This window comes from Lissotriton helveticus, chromosome 6, assembly GCF_964261635.1.
Source record: "Lissotriton helveticus chromosome 6, aLisHel1.1, whole genome shotgun sequence".
Classification (NCBI taxonomy): Eukaryota; Metazoa; Chordata; class Amphibia; order Caudata; family Salamandridae; genus Lissotriton; species Lissotriton helveticus.
In genome coordinates, this window is record NC_136067.1 from 525,651,637 (window position 1) to 525,669,149 (window position 17,513).

Consider the following 17,513-nt stretch of genomic DNA (forward strand, 5'->3'; position numbering starts at 1 on the left):
GAGAGTAAGGCAAGGGGAGTGAGGGAGAAGGACGGTGGAGTGAGTGAGAGTGAGTTGATGACAGTGAGGGTTTGAAGATGAGTGAGGGTGATTGAAGGGAAGTGAGAGGGAGGGGACAGAGAGAGTGAGGTTAAGACAGGCGGAGTGAGAGGAGAGCAATGAAGAAGTGAGAGGACAGAGGGAGTGTGAGAAGGAGTGAGTGAAGTGGAGTAAGGTGAGTAAGGTAAGGGGAATGAGTGAATGAGCGAAGGAAGGGAAGAGAGTGGAAGAGAAGTGAAGAAGGGGGACTGAAAGAAAGTGAGTGTGGGAGGGGAGTGAGTGGAAGGGGAGTAAACATGGGGAATGAGGATAAGTGAGGGAAGCGGAGTAAGAGAACGGGGCTGAAGGAGGGTGAGAGAAGAGCAATGAGGTTGAGGAAAGAGTGGTAGATAAAGGCAAGTGAGCGTGAGACAAGGGGAATGAGGGAGTGAGGAGACAGAGGGAATGAAGAAAAGAGTGAGAGAAGGGGACTGAGTGAGGGAGCAAAGAAAGATAAGTGAGGGAGTGTGGCTGAGTTATAGGGAGTGAGCGTGAGAGAAGAGGAGTGAGAGACTAAGAGGACGGAGAGAATGAGGCTGAGAGAGAGAGTGCGGGAAGGGGAGTGAGGAAGTAAGAGGATAGAGGGAGTGAGAGAAGGAGTTAGTGAAGTGGAGTAAGGAGAGTAAGAGAAGTGAAGAGTGAAGGAGAGAAGGAAGGGAAGAGAGAGGAAGGAAAGTAAAGCAGGAGGTCTGAAAGAAGGTGAGTGTGGGAGGGGAGTGAGGGAAAGGGGAGTAAACATGGGGATTGAGAATAAGTGAGAGAAGCGCAGTAAGGCAAAGGGGGTATGGGTGGGTGATAGAAGAGTAGTAAGGTTAAGGAAAAGAGTGATGAGAAAGTAAATTTTGTATGTCAAACTTACCTTATATGTAATGTAAACTTAATTACATATTTTTACTAAATTTAATATCTGTGGAAGAGAAAAAAAAGTAAGTTATAATATTTACGATATATATTTCAGAATACAAGAGACAAGGCAGGAGATTAAAAGTCATAAAAGGTTAGTAAGAGATAAAGTAGGAGTGAAGGACACAGAAAGGAAAACAAAGGAATGGTGAAGGTTAGAGAGAGTGAAAAAGAAATAGAGGGAGAGCAAATTACTAAGAGGATAATGAGATGGATACATTCAGTGACAGAGAGGAAGAGAAGGAGAGAGAAATGAAGTGAAGGTGAGTAAGATACTAAAGGAATGTGAGTTAGGAACACTAAAGGAAGAAAGGGGAGTAAGGAAAGGGGAGTGAGTGACAGGGAAGGTGGAGTGAGTGAGGGTGGATTCATGACAATGAGGGATGGAAGGTGAGTGAGAGTGAGTGTAGGAGCGTAAGACAGTGAGGGGACAATGGGAGTGAGGGTAACAGAGAGGGAGTGAAGAAAGAGGAGTGAGAATATGAGAGAATAGAGGGAGTGAGAGGAGGAGTGAGTAAAGGGGAGTAAGGTGAGTGAGGGAAGGGGAATGACTGAGGGAGCAAAGGAAGGAAAGAAGGGGAAGGGGAGTGAAGCAAAGGGACTGGGAAAAGGTGAGTGCGTGAGGAGAGAAAGGGGAAGGGGAGTTAAGGATGGGGAATAAGGATAACTGAGGGAACTGGAGTAAGGGAACAGGAGTAAAGGAGGGTGATAGAAGGGCAGTGAGGTTGAGGAAAGAGGGATGATAAAGGGTGGATAAAGGCGAGTAAGTGTAAGACAAGGGGACTGAGGGAGTGAGTAAGAGAGCAAAGAAAGGTAAGTGATAGAGTGTGGGTGAGTTATAGGGAGTGAGCGTGACAGAAGAGGAGTGAGAGACTGAAGGGACGGAGAGAGTAAGGCTAAGAGAAAAGGAGTGCGGGAAGGGGAGTGAGGAAGTAAGAGGATAAAGGGAGTGAGAGAAGGAGTTAGTGAAGTGGAGTAAGAAGAGTAAGGGAAGGGAAAAAAGTGAAGCAGCGAAGGAAGGGAAGAGAGAGGAAGGAAAGTAAAGCAGGAGGTCTGAAAGAAGGTGAGTGTGGGAGGGGAGTGAGGGAAAGGGGAGTAAACATGCAGATTGAGAATAAGTGAGGGAAGTGCAGTAAAGGAACAGGGGTGTGGGTGGGTGGGAGAAGAGTAGTGAGGATAAGGAAAAGAGTGATGAGAAAGTACATTTTGTATGTCAAACTTACCTTATAAGTAATGTAAACTTAATTACATATTTTTACTAAATGTAATATCTGTGGAAGAGAAAAAAAAGTAAGTTATAATATTTATAATATATATTTCACAATACAAGAGACAAGGCAGGAGATTAAAAGTCATAAAAGGGTAGTAAGAGATAAAGTAGGAGTGAAGGACACAGAAAGGGAAACAAAGGAATGGTGAAGGTTAGAGAGAGTGACAAAGAAATAGAGGGAGAGCAAATTACTAAGAGGATAATGAGATGGATACATTCAGTGACAGAGAGGAAGAGAAGGAGAGAGAAATGAAGTGAAGGTGAGTAAGATACTATAGGAATGTGAGTTAGGAAAACTAAAGGAAGAAAGGGGACTAAGGAAAGGGCAGTGAGTGAGGAGAAGGGGAGTGAGTGAGGAGAAGGGCAGTTTAGGATGGGGAATGAGGATAAGTGAGGGAAGTGGAGTAAGGGAACGGGGGTGAGAAAGGGTGAGAGAAGGGCAGTGAGGGTGAGTTAAGAGGGGTGATAGAGGGTGGAAAAAGGTGAGTGAGCGTGAGGCAAGGGGAGTATAATATATATTTCATATTACAAAAAACAAAATAACTTGTACAACAGGTTATATGGTTTATTTTTGCTGTTCTCAGAATATATTGAATTTCACTTAAAACAGTGAGTTCAATACTACTCATCATATGACAGCGGGCAAAAAAAAACACAATCAAAATGATTGTGTTTAAAAAACCCATACAACGTTTCAATAAATAATGTAAAATTTAGAAAAAAACATATCTTAACTCACTTTTGATCCATGTACTTTTCCACGAGGCCAAATAGTATATGGAAAGTCCTTTTCTTTGGAAATTACTCAATAGTATTCTTAAACTTCCATTAACCAGAGTTTCTGAAAGAAAACCTCCAACATCTTTTACATCATGAAACAATAGTTATCTTTTCACCCCTGGCTTACTCATGATTAACATTTCCTATAATAGTCATATCACTCACTATGTGATACACTTACACTACCTCTATGACAACTACAAGTTTTTTAATATCTTAATCAATCTCACTCACAAAGTAATTTTGAACAGCAGACTAAGTTTTATTAACTGCTCCAATCTTCATAGGCCAATTACCTTTCCTAAAATTTCGGTTGTAAGAATACTAGGTAAGAAATTGGTAACTGATAAGGCAAACGTTGTGTGAAAGTTAATTGAGTATCATTACAATTAGTCTAGCCTTTTTGACATTTTAAATAAGCTGTGTAATGTCCTGATGTTGTCGAATGACCATCATGGAAAATAATTGCTGCAGTTGCAAAGGTTCTTCCAGAAATTGATAATTGAGAAGCCACAACATTTTTAATTAAAGTTGTCAATTTAGTTCCATCAGGTCTACATCGTTGGAACATTAAAATTACATACTGTCCATATCTTTGTATAAATAATGTTGATAGCATTGCAGATTTACATTGAGTACAGACCATGTTTTGATTTGCTTCTCTAACTAGATTATTAATAGAAACTGATTTGCAGTCTGGTAAAGTCAAATATATAAATCTTTCAGTGTCTATTGTAGTAGTACTTGAAAAGGAACAATTGTCGCAGTCATGTTGCCATTTATAAGAAAGGCCAAAAATATTTTCTACATCTACACCTTCATCTTGCAATACAACAAGCATATACATTAGAAATTCCTGACAATCTTGCTGAATATTCTGTGAAAATTGATTTAGACCAGAACATATGTCTAAAAGATTTCGAATTTCAGAAACACTTTGTATTTTTGTTCTATCACTGCTACATTTCTCAAACACAGAATTCAACAAACAACAAAATCTTTGATCACGATTTTCAACAATCTGTTCTTGTACAGTTTGGAGAAAAAAAACAACATTAACCACTACATTAGCATAGCAGTTGAAACCAGAACTGTTTTCAAAATGAAATCCAACAACATCTTTAACTGAATCCTTTTCCTTTCTGCTTACAATTACTGGTTCATCTACTTTTTTTTCTTTTTGCTACAACTTCACTACAATTTTTCTCATTTCTTCTTTTTCGGCCTACTACACGCTTTTCAAATAGAGGATATTGAGGTAAATTTGGAGCATACTCTCTTCTTAACCTATTATATTCTTTTACACAATTTAGATCTGCACTGATCTTTGTCTCATCAAAATCAATCAAGTACCATCCAGATAAAGTTCTCACTCGAGATAAAGCAACATATGCCATACCGTCCTTGAACACAGAACTTCCAATATTTACCAAAGCATTATCTACACTTAAACCTTGAGATTTATGAATAGTCACTGCATATGCCAAAGAAACAGGAAACTGTTTTCGGCGGACATATAAATCTTTCACAAGCAAAAATCGAGCAGAACAACGACTGATTTATTGTACTTCTTCAATACCATCAAATTTAATTTTTAGAAATTCAATTCCATCTCTATTTCGGTAATTCACAAAATCAACAACATGACCCATTGCTCCATTTACTAAACCTCTTTCCACATGTAAATTACGTCGTAAAATTACAGAGTCTTTTCCAAACCAGCAGTTTTAGATATTGTCTTTTCTAAAGAATCCAATTTTGATTTCAACTTTTCTGACAAAATAATAGTTGCTCCTTCATGCTCTATTTTATCAATAGCTTCCAGTTTCACAATCTCTTCATTTTCTAGCTTTAACATTTTGTTGTTGAAGATTGAACATTCTTGCAGAGTTGGCATCAAGCATATGACAGATTTGTTTTCAGGAATTTTCTTAAAAATATTCTCTGGGAGAATGTTTTTTTTGGAAACAAATTTGAAACTACTCGTGCATGTAAAGCTTCTTTGCCATGCTCACTTACTTTTCCAATTATTACATCTTGTAGAATATTTTTATAATCTTCATCCTTTGCCTGTCGCATAGTTTGAAGCAGTTCTGCATATTTGAAATTTAACCATATGTTAACATTTCCAATGCTTCCTTAGCCCTTCCTGGTATCTTCATGCGTCAGCATTTTAAACACTGGTTGTCCTTTCACCGGAGTTGGCTGCAGTAGATCTCCAAAAACAATGATGTGTTTGCCTCCAAATAACACATCATACTCTGTTTTAAGAATTTCTTGCATTCTTAAAAGCACAAAAGCAAGCATTACATTTGATATCATGCTTACCTCATCAATGATAAGAAGTTTCATTTTCTTTAGGACTCTTGAAACTTCACAACAAGCTTCTCCAGATAGCTTGTGGTATTGTAATTTATTATCATGCTCTACTGGCAGCATCAATAAACGATGTAAAGTTATCACTTTACATGAGCACTCTTTTCTCATGACATAAACCATGCTCAATCTGTTCTGTGACTTCGTCATATATTTGTCTCTCCTCAACATTTAGTTCTTTTTCCAAATCTTCTAAGTTAACTACATCCTCCTAAGCTTGTTCCATGGCTCTTTCCACTTCATCCATGGCAGTGGCAGCTTCATTTTGGATAATTGGTCCTCCTAGTGGATCCTGACTCAATGAAGCAGAACTCTGACTGTCTTGAGAACTGTCTCTAGCAATCTCTGCTGCAATTGTAGCTTCTTGCTGTATTTCCTCATTCAACATTTGTAGATAATTTGAAAAAACAGGACATTCTATGGTATCCTTGGTTGCATTGAACAAATCTTCATAACTGAGAAAATCTCCAAGCAGTTCCTCTTCTGTACGCCATGGCTTAAAGAGTTGCAAAAGAGCTAAATAGTAAAATTCCCTTTTGTCAGGAGATTCACAACTCAATTTTTGATGATTAATCAAATGGCCTTTTCTTTGTTTCACCAGACATCCTTCACATCCAGTTACAGCATATACTCCTTTATTGATATCTTCTGTGATGTTCCTCTTAAAAGTATAGGTTTGCAGAACTTCATAGAGACAAACGTTCTCAAGATGACTACTTCTATTTGGATAGTATGTATCCAACATGTTTGTCTTCAAAATATCTGTACTGTTTGGTTCTTTCTCTGCCAAATACTCTATTTCTTGTACAGATTTCAAACTCGGTTTCGTGTTGCAGCAAGACCTAGATTCACCCAAATGATTGTTCTAGATTTCGCATATAGACTTGCTGATGATAACCGATCAGAACATTCATATGCTTCAATTTCTCGATGCGACAACATCTTCAGACTGTAACTGTATAATTTCTTACTTAGACTCTTTTCATGTGAAATTTCCTCCCACATTTCCTTCAGTTCCGTCTTTTCTGATTTTGTGATGTAAGACGTCACATATCGAGCCACAGCAATAGAGTTGTTAGCAACATATTGAATATCCATGTTAGCATTCCACATGGACAAAATGACTGGGTTGTAGTCATTTATGTATTTGGACTCTTCATTTCTTCTTAGGTTGTATGTTTTTTTCGGTGATTTTCTTGTCACAGTATGTCGCAGAGAAGACATAAAATTGTTCACTCTTCCTTTCGATGTTACTCGACGTGGAAATGCAAAACGACATTTTCTGTAGAACTTGTCCTTGGATTTGTATTTTCGACGACAGTATTTTCCACAACGATGGGTTTGAAAGCGTAAAACTTGATGTCTTAAATTGTTTTCTTCTGTACTTTTCGGAACAGCACATGTAGAATACTGTTCAATGAAACTCATCACTATGTCATTCGAATCTGTTCCAAATTTGGGTGCATCTTTGATCCATAGCAGCATATGTATGTGAGGAGCACCTCTTGCTTGATACTCCTTTCTCCAAAAGAAATCCAAAACCTCTCCAAGCGGAGGATTTTTTTGTTTGTGATAAAAGACATCATAGCTTCAAACCTATGATAGAAATACCTCTATACATTAACTGGATCCAAAGAGCACGGTTCTCCAGGTGTCTTGTATTCAATATTTTCAATGTTTGCATATGCCTCTTGTAGAAATTGAAGTAAGTCTTCCCAAGCATACTCAGCACAGCTAAGTGTGAGGAACCATGTAGGAGTTCCTAAGTTTCTTAGCATACATTTCAATTCCCCATGACAACGGTACCAATACTCGTTAGTACCACGCTGACAAGCCATGAGAGTAATTAGCTGAGATTCCAAAACACTGTCTTGCAGTTTGACTTTATCCATAAAGTCCCTTGCCGAAACATTTTGCAGATGTACTCCACTTTTCAGTATATGGTTCACTGCATAAGAAAGTCCAGACAAATCACTCTCAAACAGTAGATGAAACAAATATGAAATGCATTGACGAAACCACTGGACGGAGCATCTGAATCAATCAAACACTCACACCCAGTAAACAGATCTGGGTTTAATCCATCACCGTTCTTTAGCCCACTCTGCCACCCCAGTTCAGACATGGCCACATGCAAATCAGTCTGACCCTGGGCCTCATGGGAACAGTCCAGCCCGAATTGCCAAGCCATGCCTTCCCTGGACTGGAAACAAGCTTCCTAGGACCAGTTTCTGGCATTTCAGCTGTCTTCAGCCAGGCTTGCTTGAATCCAGTGGCAAAGTGAGCAAGGGACTAACGTCTGAGCATACCCTGCCAACTTATGGTGAACAAAGCGGTACAAAAGTGGGTGGTGATGGACGGAGCATCTGAACCAATCAAACACTCACACCCAGTCAACAGATCTGGGTTTAATTTATCACCGTTCTTAGCCCACTCTGCCACCCCACTTCAGACATGGCCATATGCAAATCAGTCTGACCCTGTGCCTCATGAGAACAGTCTAGCCCGAATTGCCAAGCCATGCCTTCCCTGGACCGGAAACAAGCTTCCTAGGACCGGTTTCTGGTATTTCAGCCGTCTTCAGCCAGGCTTGCTTGAATCAAGTGGCAAACTGAGCAAGGGACTCACGTCTGAGCATACCCTGCCAACTTATGGCGAACAAAGCGGTACAAAAGGAGGTGGTGATAGATGAGCATCTGAACCAATCAAACACTCATACCCAGTCAACAGATCTGGGTTTAATCCATCACCATTCTTTAGCACACTCTGCCACCCCAGTTCAGACATGGCCATATGCAAATCAGTTTGACCCTGTGCCTCATGGAAACAGTCCAGCGCGAACTGACAAGCCATGCCTTCCCTGGACCGAAAACAAGCTTCCTAGGACCGGTTTCTGGCATTTCAGCTGTCTTCAGCCAGGCTTGCTTGAATCCAGTGGCAAAGTGAGCAAGGGACTCACGTCTGAGCATACCCTGCCAACTTATGGTGAACAAAGCAGTACAAAAGGGGATGGAGATGGACGGAGCATCTGAATCAATCAAACACTCACACCCAGTCAACAGATCTGGGTTTAATCCATCACCGTTCTTTAGCCCACTCTGCCACCCCAGTTCAGACATGGCCACATGCAAATCAGTCTGACCCTGTGCCTCATGGGAACAGTCCAGCCCGAACTGCCAAGCCATGCCTTCCCTGGACTAGAAACAACCTTCCTAGGACCGGTTTCTGGCATTTCAGCCGTCTTCAGCCAGGCTTGCTTGAATCCAGTGACAAAGTGAGCAAGGGACTCTGGTCTGAGCATACCCTGCCAACTTATGGCAAACAAAGCGGTACAAAAGGGGGTGGTGATGGACGGAGCATCTGAACCAATCAAACACTCACACCCAGTCAACAGACTGGGTTTAATCCTTCACCATTCTTTAGCCCACTCTGCCACCCCAGTTCAGACATGGCCATATGCAAATAAGTCTGACCCTGTGCCTCATGGGAACAGTCCAGCCCGAACTGCCAAGCCATGCCTTCCCTGGACCGGAAACAAGCTTCCTAGGAACAGTTTCTGGCATTTCAGCCATCTTCAGCCAGGCTTGCTTGAATCCAGTGGCAAAGTCAGCAAGGGACTCACGTCTGAGCATACCCTGCCAACTTATGGCAAACAGAGCGGTAATAATAATAATAATCCACATTTGTAAAGCGCACAATCACCCGTTAGGGTCTCTAGGCGCTGGGGGCCGTCGGGAAGATTAAGCAAGCTATTGCCCAGAGTCACATGGTGCTGGGCTATCCTGCCGCCGGAGCCGGGGATCGAACCGTGATCCCCAGATTCCAGCGTCAGTCGCCCTGGCCGCGGCGCCACACCTCTTCCTCCAAAAGGGCTTGGTTATGGACGGAGCATCTGAACCAATCAAACACTCTCACCCAGTCAACAGATCTGGGTATAATTCATCACCGTTCTTTAGCCCACTCAGCCACCCTAGTTCACACATGGCCATATGCAAATCAGTCTGACCCTGTGCCTCATGGGAACAGTCCAGCCGAACTGCCAAGCCATGCCTTCCTTCAGCTAGAAGATGACTGAAATGCCAGAAGACGGCTGAAATGCCAGAGTACTCTGTGCGCCTTCATATTAATTGTGTTACATATTCCCCTGTTTGAGAATTCGATCCAGAGGTATATGTAAAAATGCGACCTAGTCCAACATTCAAGGATTCATGGAAGAGCGTGAACGGATAGCCATTTTCAGAAAGGTACATACTCAGTATATTAAATCAACATTTTTAACCTGTAGGATTATTTTATAGGCAACCTTAAAATCCGTTATCCCCTTTGACCTAAAAATCAGTATCAATAACTGCATACTATATATTTGATAAAAGGTGCAGAAAAACAAAAAATGCAGCATGGACTGTTTTCCTATATTGCCACATGGGCAAGCCAGATCGTCGATATAAGGTTGATATCCTAAGGGGAAACATAACATATATTTTATTGAACCCGATCTAAGGCGGAAAAGAAGGCTTCGCTCCCAGCGAATAGTATCTTTTAACAGAAATCTGGCAGGTAGACAGGATGGGGGTCCTCCTTTTTCTGCCATTGTTATGTATTGTCTCACGGATACTTTAGTAGACTCCTGGGTATGTCTTATGTCCCCGTAATGTTTGTATAATGTTTGTATAATAAATTGCGAATAGACTTTCCATCAATACTATCTAATTGATCGGGATAATAAAAAATGTGGCTAAGATTAACAGCTGTCAGATTTGCCTGTACTTCCGCAATCCACGGTATGTTACCCCCCTGTCACATTTTAGGCAATCAGCCAAAAATTTCCCTTGTTAATGTGGTTGCTTGATTTTGGCAAACTTTTAGCGAAAACAAGGCAGGGCGGGATTTGATATAATCCTCCAAATAGGGTAATCTTAGCTCATTATGACAGATGAAAGTAGATGATGAAATCGGTAAACCTAAAATTCTCCTACAAAATCTATTTTCTTCAGCCTGGACACTTTTCAGATTTATATAGCCCCAGATTTCAGCTCCATAAGTCGTAACTGGTACGCATTGTGTCCTATAGATTTTGAGTAAGGATAGTACCACCTCTATTCTTTTTGGTTGGGGGAGGCTTATAACAGAGTTTATTGCTTTTAAAAATGTGGTTCGTCCGTATGCCAGATGTGGTGTCCAGGACCCATTATCTGAAAATTGTAAGCCTAGATATGGGAAAGTGCGGGTACATAACAAAGAATCTGTGCCCAAAGTAATGTTAATAATGGAACATTTCTTAGGGCCACAACACATTAAAAAGGATTTCTTAAAATTTGAACAAAGGTTCAAACTATTCATAAAAGCTACAAAGCCCCCGACTAAAATTCGTAGGGCATTGATTGTTGGGACATCTGTTGTTTGGTTGGACAAGACGTTATGTAACTCATTAATATATAAAATAACTAAAAGTGGGGCAAGGACGCACCCTTGTCTAACGCCTCTACCTACTACTATGTCCCCTGAAACTGCCCCCTCCTTGCTTATTCTCACCCGAGCCCTGAGGTCCCTGTGCAAGTATGCTATGAAATACACCATATCTTTGTCCAGCCCATAATCTAGAAGGCATTGCCAGAGCCTGGATCGATTAACAAAATCGAAAGCAGATGTGAGGTCCATAAATGCCAGGTAGAGGGGACTGTGTCCGGCGATGGTATATTTCCCTATCATTAAGTTGAGATTCAGACACTGTTCCACCGTTCCAAGATGACTTCGGAAACCCAACTGGCATTTATTTAATAGGTTTGCATCCTCTGCCCAGGTTCTAATCTTGTTAAATAAAACTCTCCCCAATATCTTAAGAGTGTTATCTATCAGGGAGATAGGTCTATAACAACTTGGTTTAGATCTATCTCCCTTTTTGAAAATGGGCACTATTACCTAAGTGGACCAGGTGTTTGGAATCTTTGTTGTTGTTAAATTATTAAAAACATTACATAACAAAGGGGCCCAAAACTCTGGCCAAGATTTTATAAGGTCTATTGGAAGCCCATCCGGGCCTGGGGCTTTATTTCCCAGGCTCAGGTCTATTGCATCCTCAACTTCTGTCAGAGATATTGGGATTTGGAAAGGATTATGATTTTCAAAGATGTCTTCATATTGAGACGATGAGGCATATATTTTTGAAATATCAGCTACCCACGCTTCGCTTGTTATGTTACAGCTTAACAGGGTAGATACAGTGCCAAACGCTCTTAGTGATTTAGCGGCTGACCAGAAACCGTTTGTATTGTTAAGCTTGGCAGCGCAGGCCAGGTTACTCCAATGCTCTTTCAAAACCACGTCCCGCCTACACTTTACTGCGCTTTTATAAGTATGCCTTAGCACTCTGATAAGGTCAGGGTCTCTGGGGAAAACTAACAGGGCAGCTCTAAGTTCCCTGTTTGCCCTAGAACAGATACTATCAAACCACCTAGGGTCAGATTTAGGTGTGGCTATGGGTCTAGAAATTAATTCTTTGATGCCTGCACATAATAGGGTGAAAGCAGATACTGCCACTGGGTTAGAATCTGCGAATATCAGACAAGTCTCACAGAGTGATGGATACGTTTTTACCATCTGTTGAAACACCTTCGTGGAGTCCATACCCTTCCATTTAACTCTTGAGTTGTCAGTAGAGATGACTAGATTACCAGATCCTGGCTCCTTTCTAATTTTGGGTCTAGGGGCTGCCCTAAAAGAAAATAGGATAGGATTGTGGTCCCCAAAAGTTGATACCCTCACCTCTGCTGAAACTAAATGATCTTCCAACTGAGCAGATATAAAAACATAATCTATAGTTCACGCTCGTCCGGAACCTCTATGAGTAGGTATTGGGTTATCCTCGTTATTTACAGCTACGATATCCATGACATTTAAAAAACTACTATTTGATAAATGGGATATTAATTCGTATCCTCTTTTGCAAGGGTTAACTGAGGTATGTTTGGTGGGACTCTCAATGTTTCCCCCTGCTATTTTAGCGTTACTGTCTCCACTCAGACATTTATCTACCGGATTATATTTTCCAGCAAGTTATCAATGCCCAAAACAAAGTAAAAAAGATTAACAAAATTAACATTAGGTGCAGTTAAAAAATCATTATTATAAAAGTTAATAAAACAAATAGAGATGCCCCGTGTGTAGATCAGTACTTGAAAGTTAGCATTATTGGTGGGGATTCATTTCACTCTACCGCCTGAAATAATACTGACCCAAATCGATAAACCACCTGAAGGTCTGCCAAACTTAGGATGAGGAGATACAATATTGAAACACTCATATCCTTCAAGGTATAACTCTTTAGTTGCCCAGGTCTCCTGGAGCATAAGAATGTCAAATTGATTGACCAAGTTAACTCATTCTTCAATATTTAATTTAGAGGCCAAACCTGCCACATTCCAGCTCAGCACCCTTAATAAGGATGGGTCAGAACGATCATCCAAAATGACACTTTCCACCCCATTGTCAATATTAGTTATAACAATCTCCATAGGAACAAAAAAGCGGGGTCAGTTCGTTGGGATTGGGGCAAGGGTCAATCAAGGGTATCTAGATCGGAAATGGCAGAGAACCTGTATGTCAGCTGGAAGGGTGGGCTAGTGAATGGGCGTTGTGTAAACAGTGGTCTATAAAAGAAACTAAGAGGTAATACACAAACATTTGTAGGTAAGGGGCAATTAGTCTCTCTAATGTTCAATATAGATCTAACAGTGCCTGGGCAACGAAAATTGATGACAATACAATCACCCCTTACGTTTTTTTCTGCAGGCCTCACCCATCCCACCCTTCGTGCCATAATGATTTCCTCTATATCAGATCTCCTATATCCTTTATATTTCGCCAACCAATCCATACATTTGTTCCGTATTTGATCCCAGGATTCTGATTTATTTTTCTTTAATGGGGGTACCCCTGAAAGAATCAAAACATACGGACAAGAGGCAGGGGGTAAATTTAGAACATCCTTATTAGGCTCCACGTCCCCACTGGTACAAGTGTCGGCTGTACTCGTGCAGACTATGGGGCCGGCGTGGACGTCACTGGGGGTTATGTTTTTGGTTATGTTTTGGGTATTGGCAGATCCACTACGACTTTTAGGGACAGTGGAGCTTTTAGTTTTACTATTAGGTGGCATTTTTGCAATTTGAGGCACTAGTTGCCCGCTCAGGGCTAGATTTTCCTCGGAACTTGCCTCTTATGATGATTGTTTGGGTTCCATACATGGTGGCTTTACCTTAGTAATTAAGGATTCCAAGCGATCTAAACGCTTCCATAGCCTTACAAAACTTTCATCTACAAGCCCCTTAACACGATCCTACAGTGTATCAATAATAATGTCCATAGCAGTGTGCCCGAGTGTGAATTTAGAAAAAGCAGTCTGTATAGATTCCGTCTGAGTATGTGCAGAGTTACTTGAAATGTCAGTTAAAACTAGGTTGGTTGCATCATTACTAGGGATTGGATCTACTGCGGCTTTTCAGCCCTTAACCCAGTTATTTAATGTTGAGTTCTGGCGTGGCGGTTGTTTCCGTTTGGAGTAGACTGGCTTCACTGCCTTCCTTTTCCTTTTCGCCCCGCCTACTTCTGGGTTAGGGGATATGGCCGGAGTGGCCAAAGCCAGTGCATCATTCGGGCTGCTTACAAGTACAAGATCTGGGTCTGTTATTAATCCTGTATGACCAGGCCCTCCCCCATTCAATATGTTCTCTCCAGATAACGAATGTGCACGGTGGTCATCCTCACCGACTACCATCGCTAGTCTCAGTTTGTACTGGACAGTGGGATTTTATAGGGCCTAGGGACAGACGTCTTTCGGTCAGTTCGATTTCAGTGCTGACTAAATCAATAGCCCTCTCCAGCATAGTGTCTATGGACGTAGTATTACGTGCTACAGTACTTGTATTCCGTTTAAACATAATGCTGTTTGTCCCAAACGTTCAATCAATATTCAGAAAAATATCCCACTCACCACTACAAGGTCCAGCTGTTTGCAGGATAGTGAAATCGAAGGGTAAGTGGCCTCGAACCCGGCCTCGATTGGTCCCGGACGAGCTCAGACGCGCCCGCCCGGGCGGTGCGGGCGACTGGCGCTGCTTAAATCACGCCTCCAGGCGCGCTCTCCTCATCATCGTCTTCTTTGCAGTCTGAAACCGGCAGCAGTATTGCACGATTTAGGAAATTGCACATTCTAATTTAAAGACCTTCAGCCGCGAATTTTGTTAGGCTGCTATTTGTCAAGTGCTGAGTTCTGGTGTGAGTCAACACTATTACAGCAGAATGAAGTACAAACACAATTAGTGTAGCGCTGACTGGCAGCAAGGAGTCCTTTCAGGACAATAGGTTCTCAAAGGGGAGTGAGAGTGGACAGCATGCGGGTTAATCTAGGTGATAAAAAGAAGGACCAAGAACTGAAAATGAAGAAACAGATGACAGACTAGGCCCAGGAACAGAAAAGGGAGGAGTAGTGGGCACCATTTTATGATTGTTTAAAAGACATTGACAAACCTCAACATAAAACAGCGACTATAGTATTGTTACTAGGGACCAGTGTGTTTTTGTTACATTTCTTACCACAGATCCCCAGTGCTCCTTGGTTCGCCCTTGTTGACATTTTGGTGGTTCTCAAATTTTCAGATTTTTACCATAGTTGGCTAACCTCTGCACAACACAGTAATAGGTTTACTAACTATGTCAAATTTTACATCAGTATACTCGTATGACTATATAGAAAAGATCCTACAGGGTCTTACTCCTTGCAGATAAATCTGACCACTCCGTAAACCCTACCACCAGTCTTCCAGACCAACTTGAAAAATGTCGGAAGAAATATGCACATATACAACTGATGACACAAATGCCAGCTGAATATTTGAAATCAGACAATATGCCATTAGGACTGCAGGCCAGGAATATTCCAGGAATTTTTTTACTGAAGATATGAAATACAGACAGGGCTTTAGTTTTACAAGCACTACCTGTTCCTGATACTGGGTGGAGTTGGGACTAGACAATGCAATTGAACACTAGGAAATTATAAGAATAAATGTACACCAATTTCATATATACACACCCCAACTCTGGTCTCCATTGGGGCCATTTCAATAAATAATAATGTGTTACTTTTTCAGACATTTTGAAAGATTTGGGGGACGAATTAGATCCCGGAGAAGGGACAAGTTCCGACCCAAAATCTAGAGATAATCCTTTTCTTCAGAGGGGCCAGCCCTACCAACCACGCAGAGGTGGAGGCAGGGGAAAATCTCAAGGATTGGTCATAATACTCCATGGGATCAGCGCACTCATCAGAAATGTTATCAGATTGCCCCCCTTCCAGATTAGGCTGTCTGAAAACAAAAAGGTAAGTTATCATCTTGCGGGGGCGTGACCAAGCCGAGGACCAAGATGTCTGCTCGGCTCTGAAGCTCCGGAGAGCTTGCTACTTTGCTACCGCCTGCAATAGCCTGCTGTCACCCAGCCATGGGTGATGTATATGCCCTGATTGCGGCATCCATTCGATCCAGCCGTTTCGCGCCAAGGTGGCTGCGGTGACCTGCTCCCGCCCACCGGTGATAGTGATCCAGCGCTCTCACCAAAATATTGCACAAATGACACTATTTACTACCACAAAACTTATACTACAACACTAGGCCCATAACAACAATAGAGCGCTTGAATCATGAGGCGATAAGATCTAAATATGTTGTTTAAAACTATCTACAATAATCAAGACCAGCTTGTCATTTTAGAAAGTTTATTTAAACACATCTAGGAAAACTTAGGTTTTGGTATTTTATTAAACAAGCATTAGAAAATGTCATAAAGAAAGATTTATTCAGTATTAATAAAAAGAGCATAAATCAAGAATTATTATTCATTAGCAGGAATAAGTAAAATTAAGCATTTCCCAAAATCCTAACTATATCTCTATCTCTACCCTCATCACCTAGTAATAAAGTAATTAATAAAAACTCCTGTCCTCACGTGTAAAGTCCATCAGCATAACATCGTCCTCCAGAATTCTCGAGCGTAAGCCAACTATGTGTTCTCTGAACCTATTCTTATACCCTAAATTAAGCTGAGCTAACTATTTTTCACATTCCAGCAGACGAATTCTAGTTCTCCATTGGCTGAGCCACCTCGTACCACAGTAAACTGTGACACCTCCTTCTTACATGCCCGGGCAAAATTCACTAGTTCATTGTTCATTTAGAAGTCTTGGCAGCTTCTCCTTAGGCTGCTACATTTTGTAGCGACAGCTTCCTTTTAACCTTGAGCCAGTCAGCTCTGAACTCCCGTGGCACGTTAGCAAACGTTAGCAAATTTCTCCAAAGAGTCATCTTTTTAGCAGTTCATTCCAAAACCTTTCAAAATAAAAGCTCAGAGGCCTTTTCCATCCTTCTCAGAATTATTTTCACTTGAGCCATTTTCATCATTAGGCCTCTTTTCAAAGAGCGTCAATTTTCTGCGCCACCTTCCCTGCGCCACTTTTAAAAGGGTATTATTTTCCTGCAGCCATCTCTAAGCTTCACTTGTAAAACTATTATATAAACAAACACAAAGAATAATTAATGAAAGAAATACATTTTGTTCTGTTGCCTCCCATCATTGCTAATAATTAACCCATAAGTCTAAATTTCCTAGCAGTAAAGCACAAATAAAGCAGCATTTTATATCTACCAGTCTTCATGAATCCATTAAACCTTATGTGCACCTAGAATAGTGGAAATGACATCACATAGACAAGGGAAGCAAAATAAGCACATGCCATTATTTTAAAAACAGCTGCTATTAGTTATGACATGACAATAGACAAGATTAATTTATTATTTTCCACATACATGAGAATGCAACATAATGCACATTTATGAGCACACACGTTAGTTTCCCACGTGTTCTGTAATGTAATGTAACTTTAAACTAGATTGAATTAGCATACACATAACACAAATTGTTAGCATTATTAATTTATTTATGGAAGTGTGACTTCACGGGTTTAAACAGATTTCTGTTTTCTATCCCGCTCCATCAACTCCCTCATCTGGTGATTAACAAATCACCACACCACCACCCAAAATTTAGCAAAAAT